General features: G+C 43.4%; 1 long non-coding RNA gene across 1 annotated transcript; it reads left to right on the forward strand.

Annotated features, from left to right (window-relative positions):
- The first annotated feature begins 1098 nt into the window (after positions 1 to 1098).
- Positions 1099 to 2223, forward strand: LOC144790989 (uncharacterized). Its single transcript, XR_013602266.1, has 4 exons — positions 1099 to 1177; positions 1274 to 1345; positions 1443 to 1573; positions 1891 to 2223. It is a non-coding gene; the product is annotated as an uncharacterized LOC144790989 (long non-coding RNA).
- Positions 2224 to 8234: the final 6011 nt, after the last annotated feature.

Consider the following 8234-nt stretch of genomic DNA (forward strand, 5'->3'; position numbering starts at 1 on the left):
ATGTAGCCTAATATACATTGGCCAGACCCAACAAAAAGCCAAGGTTTGGATCCTACAGCATATGAGTAAGATCCGCTGTGAAGTCCAGGGTGCACCTTTGGTGCAGCATTTCAAGTCCGCTATGCACCCTCCAGAAAGTCTCAAATGGGTTATTTTAGAACAGGTGTCCTTGGGCCCCAGGGGCGGTAACATTGCAGACATTCTCAATGTAAGGGAGCTCAAATGGATGTTTCGCTTTAATTCCATTAATAATGGCCTTAATGAATATGACAGTTCGTTCTCCCAGCTGGCTTTGCTCCACTAGATTGTTCATATTTAGCCAGCTATCAATGTATCATCTCTCAACTGTCCCCATGGACGGTTTGAGTTCTGTACAATCATGTTTCTGCTCCCCTTGTTTATATGTATACATTTAGCGTGTCTTATATTCTACTGGCTTAGTAGATGTGTTAGCCTTTACCGTCCTGTGACAGGTACGCCATTAACATCAACAGATACGATGTTGGTCATATTATATGCATTTTGTATTTTTCATCATGATTTAGATGTTATGTACGAGTTGGCCTATACCGTCTTGTGATAGGTACGCCAAACATTGTTTCCTTTTCAATTGTCCTTTTTCTCTCAGAAAGGTTTTGGTTTTGGCACAATTCGAATGATCAATCGTGGTTTTAGTAATAACGCGGTAGCCGCTGTATTCATTCCACCATTCTATTCACTCAATGTCTCTCTATACTAGTTCTCTCTTGTGTAAATAGCATTCTGAACGTTTACTATTGCACACTCGTTCCCTCTTGATCTGTCAGTTACTTTCTGATGATCAAGGATCGTGCGTCAGTAATTCAATCATTTTCATTTTTATTTTTATTTTCACTTCATGCCATACCTCTGGAGTGATCTGTACATGATGCCACCCGGCTATCTTCCGAATGTGGCTTGACATTTACCATCTGTCATAACATATGGGTTGATTTTTCTTTTAAATAACCATCCCAGGATGGCCGCCGTCAGTCCTCTTAATGTAGATGCACACACGCCTTCCTCTATGTCTATGTCGATCAACACCAAGTGATCGTTTTCATAGCGAGGAGGCTCAGATTGATTCTCCTACGCTGTTCCGGCTTGGACTCGGCTACGCTGTTTCGGCTGCAATCTCTGACATAATTCCATGCATTAGGTATTTTCTTAATCCGGGGTCTCTTACATTGATACGAGCGAGTCTTGCCTTTATGAGATCGTCATAGAAATTTTGTTTCTCTTGTACTCCATGCAGTTGCTGGATTGCGCAATTACAATTTACCTGTCATCTTACGAGTACCTTGGGTCCTGACTCCTCTGGCTACTGGTAGGCGCGTTCCCTTGTTGTCTCTGTGTTGTAATGTTTGATGAACTATGTGTTTCCCATGCTAGTGCAAGTGGTGATGTTCGGTTTTTCATTACAGATACCTCTTGTTATCGTATTATCTGTTACCATTCACACAATGATGTGCTGGTTTTCATCTTGAAAGTACTACAACGCGTGTGCCCCCAGAACATCGGTCATTTTAATTGGAATTGCACCATGGCGTACAGTGTAAGTTCACTGACACCTATTCTGGTTTAGCTATATCACCTGTCAGACAATGGCTTATTTTATTTTCCTTTCCTTTTCTAAAATGACGCCATTCCTCTATATCATTGATTGACCACCCACTGTAATCAGTTGAGAAACTAGTGGCTGGTTTAATTGTCCAATCCCTACACCTTGTATGAGTGGCAGTTCCTTTTCCGCCTTTTGAAAATGAGCATCTTTGGTATATCTTGTTTTCGTTTATTTTTTATGTGCTTAGCTGTTCTATTAATCATTATTTGGGGAGTTGAACCTAATGTATTAATTCATGTATTAAATAGGTCTGTGTCCCTGTCTTCTGTCCTGATGAAGACCTCACTGCAAGGGATCAATTCAAGCCTGCTTCTTTAAAGGGGTCGAAACGTCGACTATTTTCCTTTGTGTCCAGCTTCATTCCAATATTTATGTTATTCATTAAACCCATGAAGCCTGCTGTTGTTTTTTAGGTTATATTTGAACCCATGGTCATCTATATCTAAGTTAGAGTATTTGGTTATCTAATATAATATTGTGTGGCCACTTGGCCCCCTTTTTTCTATGTCACTTACCCTTCCCTATACTCACTGCACATTCCCCTTCCCCCTCCCCAGGGCACGGTAACCAATAAGTTTTTATCTTTGCATTATCAAATGTTATCCAATTTTGTGGTTTTGCTTCATTGGAATTAAAACAATGCTAGCTGATTGATTCCTCTGTTTATTTATTTGAACCACCTGTTGCAGTTTGTAAATAAGATTGTGTGTGTGTACTGGGACCCCTCTCACTTAGTGCATTTTCACCATGCCATTGCCTTGTTGCCTGAGAGTAATAACAGTGTAAGATTGTTCCATGATGAACAGTGAGTGCAGGAAATGGTGGTTTCAAAGTAGTCACAATCAGCGAGGCTTAAAGTTTCCACTGCCCTTGGTTCAGTGTTTAGAACACCAAGCCAGCCTACTTGCAATCTATTCATAAGCTGTCCACCTTCAGGCATTAACAACTTAGCTCCCGCAGGTTTACAATATGGACCGAAACGTTACTCCTCCAACTGCAGTCACACTGCCACGGATCCTGCACATAGGGGGTAGCCATACTTTACAACTCTCTTTTAACATAAGATTGATAATTTTGTTGTATTGTATATTCATTTTCCTGTTGATGGTGTGCTATACATGAAAGTTCTTTATTAGTAACTCGCGGAAGATTCCAGAAAATGCTAAACGTTTAATGGATTGCTTACATAGGCTTGTTGCAATGTACAATTATGAGATCCTGCAGATTCACATTCCTCTTTAAACTAGCATCAATTCTTATTTCAGGAGGCTTGGCCTCACTGGGAATGTCAACTACCGGCCTCCAAGTCTCGGGAGTCCCACAACTGTGCACAAGCCAGAAATGTGGGCAAAACCTCTGACTGATGAATGGCGGTGTGTTCCAAAGTCAACACAGTGGTTAAGGGATCGATCTTCAGCTTACACTACTGTGAAAAATATTCTCATTACTCCAAACTAATTACAGGGGGAAACTCACCAGAGCCATTGTCCTGTCCCTTGTGTACTAATGTAATACCATTTACACTGACCTACCAAAATCACAGGTTGTTAAGCAACAAACATTACAAAACAAGCATTGGCAGTATAAATAGCTCTGTTTAGAATTAAAGTGTCTTGTGTCACTGATGGGTTTAGGCACTCAATAGGTCATCATACATGTAGTCTGTCCCTCATCTTTGCACCCATACATCACCTGACCCAATCACAACAAAACACACAAATTCAACAACATATGAAATTGTATGCATTCCTCATGGCTGCCCTCCACCATTAGTGCTGCCGCCAGAGAAAAACACTACAAATTATTGTGTTATCTAAGACACTTAATAGCATTACAATTTGTGTGATCCTGAAAGTTCAAGCTCAGGCAGCCGGATAAACAAAATGATTACAACTGTGTGAGGGGCAAGCACTTTTTTGTGGAAGCACACAACTTCTGCCCAATCAAAACATGTACTCCTGGCTCCCAACATGTAGGTGGAGTCCAGGCCCCCTCTAAAGATGCTTAAAACATTTTTGGTGAGGGCTGCACAGTCAAACCAAACCATAATCATGGAGCCGGAATGTGCCTCAACCTATCAAGCGGCACAAAAGGGGGTGGTAATGGACGGAGCATCTGAACCAATCAAACACTCACACCCAGTCAAAAGATCTGGGTTTAATCCATCACCGTTTTTTAGCCCACTCTGCCACCCCAGTTCAGACATGGCTATATGCAAATCAATCTGACCCTGTGCCTCATGGGAACAGTCCAGCCCGAACTGCCAAGCCATGCCTTCCCTGGACCGGAAACAAGATTCCGAGGACCGGTTTCTGGCATTGCAGCCGTCTTCAGCCCGGCTTGCTTGAATCCAGTGGCAAAGTGAGCAAGGGACTCACGTCTGAGCATACCCTGCCACACTTATGGCGGCCAAAAGCGGCACAAAAGGGCACTGCATCAAGGCTGTCCGGAAAGTTCTTCACTGGCTACCACTTGAACCCAGGGTCAAATGTATGCTTATCTGCACTTTCCACAAAGTCTCCTGGGAAAAGGCCCCAAATACTTGCAAAACCTAGCTCACTGCGACATCCTAGGCAGAACCTCTGCTCATTAACCTCTAGCTTAATTCAGCAATAGTTGTTCAAGTAATTGAAACACAAGAGGTAGATTCCTGTGCGCTTTGATATAAGCATCAACCCTACTGTGCTTGAGAAAAACTCCAGACCGGACTACCCAGACTCTCATTTTCAATGGGCGCTGCTGTCAGCGGCCAAGCCCCTAAATAAATCGATAAATACATTAATCTTTAAGTAAAATGGTGCTTTTTAAAACGGCGCCGTTAAAAAATATTTTACTAACATAACAAAAAAAACGCACGCAGAAAAAAAAACACCACCTAACGATTTTGATACTGAAAGCAGGAGCACACAATAATACAAACAAGTGTTTTTTGCTTTTGAAAGTCAATCCCCCCACCCCCCGAAAGGCAGCCCCTTCTCGCTAAAAATAGGCATGCATCCCGGCAGGCAGCCGAAGTGGTCGCCCCTTTTCGTCGTCTTGCCATGTCGCCGTCGTATATAATCCCTCATTAAATCAACGAAGGCGGAAAGAAGAGGCCATCCCCGCCTACCTCTCTCTTTTTCAGAAAACGCACACTGAGGGTGGGGGTGTTCGCTGGCAGAGAGCTCGGAAATAAGGCGACGGGAGGAAGGCAAGATTTATTTCTCGTGAGCTGGGTTTGAAATGCTCCATGGGAGCCCTAACGAGGGCGCCTTCACAGAGGAAGGCTTTATTCTAGCTATCAAAGGGAGACGGGAACTCCATTGCAAGCCCAGACTGCAGGGTTGCCATTTAGCACTCATTCAGAAATACTTTTGTGTAGAGCAGGGGATTCTACGTACTGTTACTTCCCCTCAGCGTTGTGTTCTAGTGTGTTTGGCCTGTGTCACGGTGTATTTTCATGTCCGGATTGTTAGGGCAGAATTTTGGCAATTTGGTGGCCTGCTTACCAGGAGCGTCAGGGATGACCTATATATGGAATGGTGCAGGAAGCCATCTTTTTGCTTCCAAGGCAAAACGTGATAGGTCTTCGGAAAAAAGAAACTTATTGTGGGGGGGGACCCGAGAAAAGTGTTTTCCAGTTGCTTTCAGTTCCCATGGAGCGAGCAAGGTCGCAGCCAACATTCTTCCTGTCTTAGTGAAGCAACAGCAGATTTGACATTTCTGAAACATCTTTCAAGCTTGTGGGGTCGGTTTATCTCATAGAGAAGAAATGGTGTACTGAGGGATAATAACGCTATTTAGTAGGATATATGGTAAAAACTTACACTCCTATCTATAGATCCCCGTTGCCCAGGGTAGAGCCTCGTTAATGAAACGCCTGCCTTTGTATCCCAATGCCTTATTAGATAATGGAATTTGTATCCTGGTGCGTCCTAGAATATTTGCCAGGAAGTCCAACACGTGACTGGATAACTATGGAACGTGGGGAGGATATGGCGAAACGGCCAGAGCTGCCGACTTGCAAATAGCTAAGTCTCCCAACACAATATATAGGGATCCTGCCGCAGGATCAAATAACTGTCTATGAATATGACATGCAAGAAGAACACTTGATAGACAGAATGTTGAGCAATGTCATACATTCACTCCAGTACAGAGATCTGGGCCTAAATCTATCGTTTTTTTGCTCCCAATGGCATTCCAGTTAAACCCAGCCGTATGCAGATCAGTCTTGAACTTTCTCCCCATGGGAACAGTCTACCCCAAACTGCCAGGCCAGGTTCTCCCTGAGCAGGAAACAAGCATCCTAGGACCGGTTTTGGGGTTTCACCCCTCTTCAGCCAAGCTAGGAGAGCACAGGACCCACGTCTAGGCATTCCCGTCCCACTCGGGGTGATGAATGAAAAAAGAACAATTGATGGACAGAATGTTGAACAATGTCAAACATTCAACCCAGTACACGACATAACAGCCTGTGTACAATACACAAAGATACAATAACTACTTATGTACACCAACACACAATAACAAACTGCCTACGTTTGATAATGCATGATACGATAACTGAATATGTACATTAGTGCATCATAGAATAACTGCCTACCGACCCGAGTAGCTGCCTAGAAATGCAAGACTGAATATGTGCAATAATGAACGATAGAGTGACTGAATATGTACACTAGCGCATCATAGAACAATTGCCTATGTCCGTACCTCTTCTTGCACATACTACAGTAACCGCCTATGTACAATAATGCATCATAGAAGAACAACATATTCACCAGCACGCCATTAAATAACTGCTTATGTACCCCTCCATGCACAGGATAGAGGAACTGCATATGTACAATAATGCCGCTACTCATAAGAGTCTCATCACTTCTTGAATTTCGCAAGAAGCTGATAACCTGGCTTTTCAAGTAGTCCCACTAGGCCGTAGGTGTGGCTAGACTCACACCTGCTCTGGGCCAGGATACCTTCTCCGCTAATAGTGCACTCTACAAATCTGCATAACATAACAATGCATGATAAAGCAACTAAATTATTTGGCATAGCTCCTAGCCTCGCCAATCGTTGTGGTAATTGTGTTCTATATCCTCAGTACAATGGTGTTATAGAGAAAAGGGCTGTGCAGTGGTGTCACACAATCATTGTAAAATCGTCAAGTAATGTTCAATAACTTTTGCAGTCCAGAAAAGCTCACTAAATACTGGAAATCGTCTTATGCACATTTTGTGCTTTTTGGCAGTCATCATAGTAGTCATACCTTTTCAGGGTGAGGGTGCAAGTTTGTGGCTTTGCTTGCCATGGTCACTATTTCTATTCTCTGTTGCAGACAGTTGTCTGTGTTTTGCCATCATTATGGCTCAGATTTACTAAGGGCTTGCATTTGCCTTGTGACACGCAAAGTAATGCAAGCAGTTATATCAGAATTACTAAGCCACACAAAGCCACTTTGTGTGGCTCTGCGTGGCTTAGTAAATCTAGAATAACCCAAGGCGGCACAAACCTCTCCTTGTGTTACTCTGAATTGGGAAGGCGTTCCATGGGTGGAGAGTGGGTGTACCCACAGATCCATCCAAGGATTTTGGCACATTCTCAGATTTTCTGAAAATAGTAAATTTGGGAATGCGTCAAAATTGTACACCATCCAAACAGAGGTGTAACAATGAGAAATAGGGTTATTTCCTCTTTCTATGTGTGCAGCACACGCAGAAAGAGGATAATGCCTCTGAGGAATGTTTTAGTTTATGAAGGTGTTCCTTCCTGCACAAAAACAATTCTGCCTGTAATGCCGACACTCTTGCACCATGGCACAAGGGTACCTACATTGGCACTAGTCTGCACTCAGTGCGCCAGCACAGAAATAGAACAGAAATGCACCATAGCTCAGTAAATATGGCACATGTCTGCTCTCTTCATTTGATGCAGCCAAGTGTAGCAAGTTGTCTTGCTGCATTGCATTACACCAATGTTAGTAAATCTGGGCCTAGGATTGCAAATGGTAAGGTGTCCAATCAAAGTAACTCAATTTTGGCAGGGCGACTTGGTGGCTGGTACTTTTGGGAGAAGCACCTTAAACAGTCCTCACAGTAAAAAATCTAGGAGTTAGACTTTTGAGTATGAATAAGGTCTCTCAAGTATCAGCAAAATGCTTACTTCATCTAAAATTGCTACGAAAAGCACTCCCATTACTAACTAAGCGCACTCACAAACCAATAATCCAAGCATTTGTGCTATCACGGTTGGGCTATTGTAATGTTTTCTACCTTGGACAAAGCAATACCAAAGGGGATGATGGACGGAGTGTTGAACAATGCAAGCACTCACCCCCAGTCAACTGATCTGGGTTTAATCCATCATCATTCTTTACCTCACTCTGCCACCCCAGTTCAGACATGGCCACATGCAAATCAGTCTGACCCTGTGCCTCATGGGAACAGTCCAGCCCGAACTGCCAAGCCATGTCTTCCCTGGACCTGAAACAAGCATCCTGGGATCGGTTTCTGGCTAATCAGCCGTCATCAGCCAGGCTAGCTTGAATCCAGTGGCAAAGTGAGCAAGGGACCCACGTCTGGGCATACCCTGACAACTTAGGGCGAACAAAGCA

This window comes from Lissotriton helveticus, chromosome 11, assembly GCF_964261635.1.
Source record: "Lissotriton helveticus chromosome 11, aLisHel1.1, whole genome shotgun sequence".
NCBI lineage: Eukaryota > Metazoa > Chordata > Amphibia > Caudata > Salamandridae > Lissotriton > Lissotriton helveticus.